The sequence below is a fragment of the Pan paniscus genome, chromosome 12 (assembly GCF_029289425.2).
Source record: "Pan paniscus chromosome 12, NHGRI_mPanPan1-v2.0_pri, whole genome shotgun sequence".
Classification (NCBI taxonomy): domain Eukaryota; kingdom Metazoa; phylum Chordata; class Mammalia; order Primates; family Hominidae; genus Pan; species Pan paniscus.
This window is the reverse complement of record NC_073261.2, coordinates 115,126,313-115,135,547: the sequence shown is the minus strand read 5'-3', so window position 1 is coordinate 115,135,547 and position 9,235 is coordinate 115,126,313.

Genomic DNA, 9,235 nt, shown 5'->3' with positions numbered 1-9,235 from the left:
CAGAATCTAGCGGGAAAAGCATTCAGAGTCAGAATGAGTAAGCAACTTCATCTCCTGGCCTTTACTTTTCTGTAAAACAGAGGCAATTCTATCTCCCTCATGGATGTGATAAAATAATACTTTGACTAGTAATAATAATATTCATTCAGGAGTGGATCTGGGTGTTGTGGGGCCTGAAGCTTATTCAGTGTGGAGGGTCCTTTTTAAGAAAGAAGAATACAAATTTACAAACACATTAAATATAAAAGGGGATATTTACTTAGGAGAAAAAAATCACAACAAATTACAATTAAAAAGAAAAACTGGGCCAGGCACAGTGGCTCATGCCTATAATCCCAACACTTCAGGAGGTGGAGACGGGCAGATCACTTGAGTCCAGGAATTCCAGACCAGCCTGGGCAACGTGGTGAAACTCCACCTCTATAAAAAATGCAAAAATTAGCCAGGTGTGGTAGCACACGCCTGTAGTCCCAGCTACTCAGGAGGCTGAGGTGCGAGGATCACCTGAGCTTGAGAGGTTGAGGCTGCAGTGAGCTGTGATCACGCCACTGTGCTCCAGCCTGAGTAACAGAGTGAGATCCTGTCTCAAGAAAAAAGAAAAAAGAAAAACTGAACAAATACTACAAATATCACAAAATCTAGAAAAATAATGTACTACATTTTATTAATTGTCTTCTATGCTTCTAATACCTTTTTCCTACATTTTTTGGCTGCATGCATTTTAATAGCTTCTTCCTATGGCAATGGTTTTGTGGTAGTATTTTCTGTTTCTGTAAAGAGATTATAAAGTTAATTCAGTCTTTTCCTTAGCACAGTTGGTCAAAATTTGTTTTTTATTATTGATGGCTTCAACTAGGTATCAATGACAAACAAATTCTCTGCTTGCAATTGCAATTACATATTCATGATTAGAAGCATTTCCTTCAACCTTGCCCTGGCTTGCTTCATCCCCACAAACCCATCCTTTTACAGCCAGAATGCATTTGTTTCAGTGTGACTTTGAGCGCTGCACTTTCTGTCATGATGCCTGGTGAGTGGGCACCACAGGCCTCAGGAGGATTTCTAGAAACCACTCTTCCACCAGGATGGCTAGCAACAAGCTAATGAAAGTGATTTTGAAATGCTTCAGTATATCCCATTTACCCAAATAAATGAATCTCCAGGCCAGGCCTACTCCTAACAAATGCATAGCCCAGGACGAGACTGAAAGGAGGTCCCCTTTTCATATGTTTAAAATAAATTCCTGAAAGTCATCAATCACGCTAACAAACCGTTAAATACACTGTGTCCCATCCTTCTACCCTGACAATTTGAAAGGCCAGATTCAAATTTAGAATTCTCAGAATCCTGGGTTCCATCGGGAATGTGTTGTGTGGGGAAAGCTGGCCCTGCCCCCTGGCTGGCTGCCGGTTCTCCTTCTCCAGGAGGAAGCACTTTGCAGCCTGAGGGCTGTGGCACGTGTGTGGATAGCCCAGGCTCATGGCTAAGATCGACCATTCCCGTGTACACAGCCATTTTGGCAGCCCCTCAGGCCTGGGGTTGCACACCAGTGTGAGCCGGCCTTTGGGAGGACGTGGGCAGCGGTCCTGACGGGCCCTGGTAGCATGACTGATGTTGGCAAGGGTCTCTGGGCCTGGAGTATCAATCCAGGTCTTCTGATAAGCAGATCCAGGAATGGAATTGGGGATGCAAGAGGGTTCCTGAGGAGAGACATTTTTGAAAGATAAAAAGCGACAGAGGAGGGTTGGTTGGGGAAGGCTTCAGATCACAATGCTGATCTGAAATGTGTCGAGGGCAAAAATGGGCAGGCAGAGCCCCACACGGTCCTGGAGATCATTTACAATGTGGTCAACCCGATGGGCAGTTCTGGTACAGACTGCCCATCAGAGGAGTCCTGCTTTGGGCATAGAAAGCTCCCAGCATGCTCACTGCTGGCCGGGCCGCCCAGGAGGGGCTGTAGTGAATTGTGAAGGGGCTTCAGCTGGATGCTGCCAGCTTAACTACTCTCCTTGCCACTGACCAGCAGGTTCCTTCTGGAAGGGAGATCCTCCCTGACTGCCATGGTGCACAATAGCCAGATTGGCTTTAGTAAGTGGGAGTTCATGCTGCTGGGCCCATATGTCATCTCTGCTTCTGCCAGTTCATAGCTCACGGCATATGCTAGCTGACATCCCGTGGCTGAGCTATTTTGCCTACTTGGCTATTTCGTGCCCCTTTCGTGACTAACGCTTTCAGGTAGTTGATATATAATGCAAAGATCACCATTCTTTATGTCAATTTCCATATATCCATGAACTGCCTCTCCCCCAGACCTCCTGGTCTCTGATCATTCATTCTTCTAGGCTGGCCCCTGACCAGTCTGCCAGGTCAGGTGATAAGGTGAACTCTTGCCACTGCCATGAGTTCAGATTTTTTTCACCTTTGGCAAAGATTCCTTCCACACAAAGTGCATGACCAGGGACAATGCTGGAATCCCCCTGATCAGAAGGGTTTCCCCTGGCCACTGTCTTTAGCACTCTGTCCCTGAGTGTCGCTGTAAGGCAGCTGCTCTCCAGTTTCTGCTTGTTTCCGCACACAGCACCCAGCCAAACCATCTGCAAATTAAATTCAGGCCCTTTCTCCACTCTCAGCCGGGTATAGAAGGCACCCCCGCCCACTCCCACCGACGGGATGGCCATGGGGGTGTGCTGAGGGAGGGGTGATGGTGCAGCTGTGGCAGATGACACGGGGTCTGGGACACCTGCTCATACAACTTCCTTGTGCTCCCTCACCCCCAGCTCAGGCTTCATCCCAGGTGAACCTTTTCCATCACTCTGTGAGAGCCCAGATCATGCTGGGTATTTCTAGATGCATTCACTTAGATCCCCTGGGCAACTCTCCCATTCCCATCAGGGCTCAATAACACACCGAGAGCTGCTTTTGGAAAAGCATGTATTCTCTGCTGCAGATGGCATGGCCTTGCTCCGGGCCCCCGGGAGCCTGTGTTGTGATGCTCCCATGGCGGCTTGTCATTAGCTCTGCACTGCATCCTCCTCCACCATTGACACCTCCAGCACCGCAGGGACTGCTGGATCAAATGGCCCAAGCGGCAGGGCTGCCTGCACCACAGCCTGAACCTGCTGCAGGCCCCACTCTGCTCTTGGCCACTCAGAGCTGGCAGCCTTCCATGTCACTTACCAGATGGTCTGGAATAGCCTTCGTAAGTGTGGAGTGTATTGCCTCTAGAACCCAAGGGGCGTATCAGGCATCGTGCCTCCTTCTTTGCAATAGGGGTTATAAAATGCAGCAATTTGTCTTTTACTTTGGAGAGGATGCCCTGGCATGCCCCTGATCACTTCATCCCTAAAAACTTTATTGATATGCCAGTCTCTGAATCTTCATAGAGTTTCTTCCCCACCCTCAAGAGCACATGTACTTTACCAAGTCCTCTACAGGCCAGCTACTTCTTTCTCATCCTGCCAAATTAGAAAGATGTCATCAATTTCATGGATCAATATGATGCTCTGTGGGATGCCCAAACAATCCAGATCTCTCTAGACTATGTTAAGACAGAAAGCAAGTGAGTGAGTCAAAGAGCCCTGGGGCAAAACTGTAAATGTGTGTTGTCCGTTCCATGTGAATGCAGAATATTTCTGATTCTCTTTTCTGATCAGGATAAAAAAGAATGCACTCATTAAATCAATGGCCGTAGTAATCTGCTCTGGCAAAGATACTACATTGGTCGTGGTAACTGGGGCTATTACTATTTGGGTTTGTGGTGGTCCACAGTTCTCCGGGTTCCCTCTGGTTCCTGCAGGGGCCAGTCCGGTCAACTAAATGGAAATACGGGGGAGACCTCCAGCCATGCCTCCTTGAGTTCCATAAGGGTGGCATTAATCTCTAGCAGCCCCCAGGATGCGATATTGTTTGTATTTTCCTCTCTTGGCTGAGGTTCAGGGTGGGAGTAGTATCAAGAGTTTTCACTTGGCTTTCCCCAGTATGACAGCTTTTACTCTACAGGCCAAAAACCCAATGTGGGAGTTTTTCCAATGCCAATTATACGTTCAGGGACTGAGAAAATGACCTTAGGATGGATCCACGGAGCCAGTGGACCCACTCTCAGCTGGACTTCAGCCAGCACTCGCTTTCTTCCCTGGCTTTTTGCATGGCCCTACTCTAAGAGATGGGCTAGGAGGAGTCTTCGGATCTCTGGATGTCAATGTCAATTCAGATCTTCAGATAGTCCTTCAAATAGCTGAGCAACCCTCTTTCCCCAGCAAAAAGTCACTCTAGTAAATGGTCATAGGTCCTGCTGTTTATCTGAAATCTCTACTTTAAAAACTGTCATGTCACAGGATTCTTTCTCCTGGGTACCCAGCCACCTCTTCAGTCAATAGTTCTCAGTTCTGGAAACCGACTCCAGTCAGGGGCTGTGTCTCATGCCTGTAATCCCAGCTACTCAGGAGGCTGAGTTGGGAGACTCGTTTGAGCCCAGGAGATTGAAACCAACCTGGGCAATGTAGTGAGAGCCCATCTCAAAAAAAACAAATAAATAAAATGACATTGAGTAAACTAAAAAGTCATATTTTTCAAAAAGCTAACTCCAGTCCAGTTTATATATACACACGTAAATACACACACACACACACACACACACACACACACACACACAGCAGTCCACGTATGGGCCGCCCCTCACTAGCATTGCTGTATTCTGTCAACATCTCCTTCACTCTGGAAGTCAAGCCCTGTTGGCTGCCACTCCGGCCTTGCCAGTTGTTACAATGGGTGTGACCTTCTGGCTCCCGGCGATTAAGCACTTACCATGTGCCTCTCCTGCTTCAGGGCACCACGCCAGCCTATAAGCAGCCGCAGGGGTTGAGCCCTGCAGAGCCCCAGAGGCAGAGCTGCCCAAGGCTTTGGGAGCCCACCCCTTGCATCACTGTGCCCTGGATGTGAGACGTGGAATCAAGGAGATTATTTTGGAGCTTTAAGACGTAATGGCACCCTGCTGGGTTTCAGACTTGAGTGGAGCCTGCAGCCTCTTTCTTTCGGCCGATTTCTCCCTTTTGGAACGGAAGTATTTACCCAATGCCTGTACCCCCATGGTACGTTGGAAGTAACTAATTGTTTTTGATTTTACAGGTTCATAGGTGGAAGGGACTAACTAGCCTTGTCTCAGATGAGACTTGGACTGTGGACTTTTGAGCTAATGCTGGAATGAGTTAAGACTTTGGGGAAGGAACAGTTGAGAAGGCATGATTGGATTTTGCAATGTGAGAAGGACATGAGATTTGGGAGCGGCCGGGGTGGAATGATACAGTTTGGATCTGTATGGATCTGTGTCTCCATCCACATCTCATGTCAAACTGTAATCCTCAATGTTGGCGGAGGAGCCTGGTGGGAGGCGATTGGATCGTGGGGGCAGGTTCTCATGAATGCGTTAGCACCGTCTCCCCAGTGCAGCTCTCATGATAGAGTTCTCACAAGATCTGGTTGTCTAAAAGTGTGTAGCACCTCCTCCCCCTCTCTCTCTTTCTCCTGCTCTGGCATGTAAGACGTGCCCGTGTCCCCTTCCTCCACCACAAGATTGTAAGTTTTCTGGAGCCTCCCCAGAAGCTGAGAAGAAGCTGCTATGCTTCCTGTTCAGCTTGCAGAACTGTGAGCCAATTAAACCTCTTTTCTTTATAAATTACCCAGTCTCAGGTAGTTCTTTATAGAAGTATGAGAATGAACTAATAAACCCGGTCTTAAGCCCCACCCTGATCAACACCCTCCCTGCCTGGACCCTCCTTAGCGCCCACTGGTCTATGGCAGTCCACTCTTGCAGCACCTTTGGGGGCTCTTGCTTTCCTCCCTTATCAAGCCTAACCTGTCCCCAGCTGGGTTATGCTGCCATTTAATCCTACTTATTGGCTTTGCAGCCAGGAAAGGAGATGGGGGCAGATCCTGAGGGGGACCCTGCTATCGTGTAGGGGAGAGACCTCTACAGGGTGGGGAAAGGGCTGACTCTTGAGAGAAGTGGCAATCCCTGCCAGCACTGAGGGCTCAGAGGGGTCTTGGGAACCAAAGTCATCAGGGGCATCCACCACCTGGGTGTTCCCACCATCAGAGCAATTTCCCAAGTCAGCATCACTGAAAGCATAGCAACTGGATTGCTGTGTCATCCTAGGCACCCTCTGTGCCTCCCAGACCACCTGGGATGGAGCCCTCATGCTAGCTGATCAAGGTGCCACGCCCTCTCTTTATTGCTTTCTCAGGCCACTTCCAGCATCGATGGTGTCAGGTCAGGTCCTCTGGGTAGAAGAAATGGAGTCAGTTAGGAGTGCTGGAGACTGAGTAAGAGGTAAGCCTTGTTAACGTGATAGGAGGATGAAGCAGGATTGGGCAGAAAAAGACTGCATATCCCAATGCCAATCTGAACCTGTGAAAGGAACTAGAGAAGGAGCAGAGTAAGCAGGTAGAGGCTCAGAGTGAGATGCCATCTGATGAAACCTGGTCCAGCCCAATAGGGAGCTATAGTGAAAGACTGCCCATGAGAAGGCTCTCCCACTGGCAGAGCTGGCCAGCCACTAGGATTCCTGCTGTGGTCCCTCTTTAGCTGAAGGCTGCCTGGTGGAAGTGTGGCCTTGACTCAGACAGTGTGGCAGATCCTGATGCTGTTCTAGCTGGAGGTCTCAGCTAACTGCAGCCCTTGCTGCTGACAGCATGCTCTTCTTTTTTTTTTCCTGTGGTTTTTTGTTTTGTTTTGTTTTGTTTTGTTTTGTTTTTGAGACAGAGTCTCTCTCTGTTGCCAGGCTGGAGTGCAGTGGTGCAATCTCGACTCACTGCAACCTCTGCCTCCCGGCTTCAAGTGATTCTCCTGCCTCAGCCTCCCAAGTAGCTGGGACTGCAGGTGTGCACCACCAGGCCCAGGTAATTTTTGTATTTTTAGTAGAGATGGGGTTTCACCATGTTGGCCAGGCTGGTCTCGATCTCTTGACCTTATGATCTGCCCACCTCGGCCTCCCAGAGTGCTGGGATTACAGGCGTGAGCCACTGCACCCAGTCCCTCATGCTCTTCTTCAAGGAAGCTCTGAGAGGCAGATTCCCATGGCTGCCGCACCTGAGGAGTAGCCTGGAAGAGGGTGAAGCTCCCTTTGGCCCTGTAGACTCCTTGCCCTTAGGGTAGAAACGCAGCTAGAGAAGGACAAGAGAGGAGCTTCTGAAAGTAGAGGGTGTGCACTGCCCTAGTCCAGGCTGAGGATGTTACTGTGTAGACCCAGTTCGACTTCCCTTCGGCTAAAGCCCCAAAGAGCCGCATCACCACCCAACACAAGCAGATGTGTGGTGGAAACGAAGTCTGAGTGGGAGATGTGGGCTTCAGGAATTGTTAAAATATTATATCTTGATTTTTGCATATTTTATAAAAACATGCTGCACCGGGCGCGGTGGCTCACGCCTGTAATCCCAGTACTTTGGGAGGCCCAGGCGGGCGGATCACGAGTTCAGGAGATCGAGACCATCCTAGCTAACACGGTGAAACCCTGTCTCTACTAAAAATACAAAAAATTAGCCGGGCGTGGTGGTGGGTGCCTGTAGTCCCAGCTACTCAGGAGGCTGAGGCAGGAGAATGGCATGAACCCGGGAGGCGGAGCTTGCAGTGAGCCGAGATTGTGCCACTCCACTCCAGCCTGGGCAACAGAGTGAGACTCTGTCTCAAAAAAAAAAAAAAAAAAACAAAAAACCCAAAACAACAACAACAACAACAAAAAAACCATGTTAATCTATTGCTTGAGTCCTCCCAAGGTTGGGGAAGCAGCTCTTCCAAGGGAGGCCTGAAATTTAAGCTGCGTTATCTTCGTGATGATTCCATTTCTGCATTAACTATTGCTATGGTTTTCATATTGGGTAGTTCCTGTAATTTGAGATCCTTATTTTTCAGGTGGCAGCTGAGGCTTACTACCCCAGGAAAGGGATGCCACCAGAGAAGGCAGACAACCAAGATGGCGACTCTCAATTTTTGAGCTCTAATTTTCTCATGTCAGACATAAGAAAAAAAAATATTTTTTAAAGAAAAAGCTTTAGGTTGCAAAAATCTAGGCCTTTCAACTTTAAAATCCTATTCTTGCAAGCCTTGGAGAATAAAGCTTATGCATAAACAGTAGATTTGGAAACAGAAATATGCCTAATTACCCAGAGCCATTCTTTCAATACGTCAGTGATTGTTTAAAGATTCTATAGGCTGGAGTCAATGGCAGGAGGCGGGTGGGAAAAGAGTCAAGAGGGAGGAGAGAAGAAGCAAGAGGGTTGGGTAGATATTGTCACATGACCCTGAGAGGAGGATTCTGGGTCAAACCCCTAGGGGGTTGTGTGTAATGGAGACTCCAGATCCATTTGGGAATCTGGCTCCAAAGAAGACTTCACCTTGCCTTCTGAGTGGAGCCCTGAAGTGGCAAGACTCATAGAATTCCCCCACGGGTCCACACGAGAGAGAATGTATAGAGAAGGCTGCGTGCTGGCTGGACCAAGGCAGCCTCGGGTGACACCACCACCACCACCACCACCGCCACCACCGCCGCTGCCGCCATCGCCATCACCACTGCCGCTGCCATCACCGCCACCACCACCACCATCACCACCACCACCACCACCATCACCACCACCACCACCACCACCATCACCACATTATGGACAATAGCCCAATGTTTCCTGAGTTCCCTAGAGGGTTGAAAGAGAATAGGACCTAGAGAGATCACATAGTTGGGACAGGCACTCATTAATTTGATCCAATGACAAGAGACCAGATGGGAAGAAGGATGCCTTGAGAGATGTCAGTGTGCACCCATGGATAGAAGCAGCTGGTGACTGGGCACTTGGGAAGCCACATGGACACACACAAAGCTCCTGGAAGACGTTTTCAAGGGGTTGGGCTGTGCTGGGATCCAGAACTGGCTGAAGAAACCATGAGCTGACATAAAATTTCTGCCACCTAGCAGAATGGAGGCTCCATTTGGAAATTAAATTATATACTTAAAAAAACTATAATTGCTTCATTTCTTTTTTTTTTTTTTTTTTTTTGAGATGGAGTTTCACTCTTGTTGCCCAGGCTGTAGTGCAATGGCACCATCTCAGGTCACTGCAAACTCCGCTCCCGGGTTCGAGAGGTGATCCTGCCTCAGCCTCCTGAGTAGCTAGGATTACAGGTGTGCGGCCACCATGCCCCGCTAATTTTGTATTTTCAGTAGAGACGGGGTTTTACCATGTTGGTCAAGCT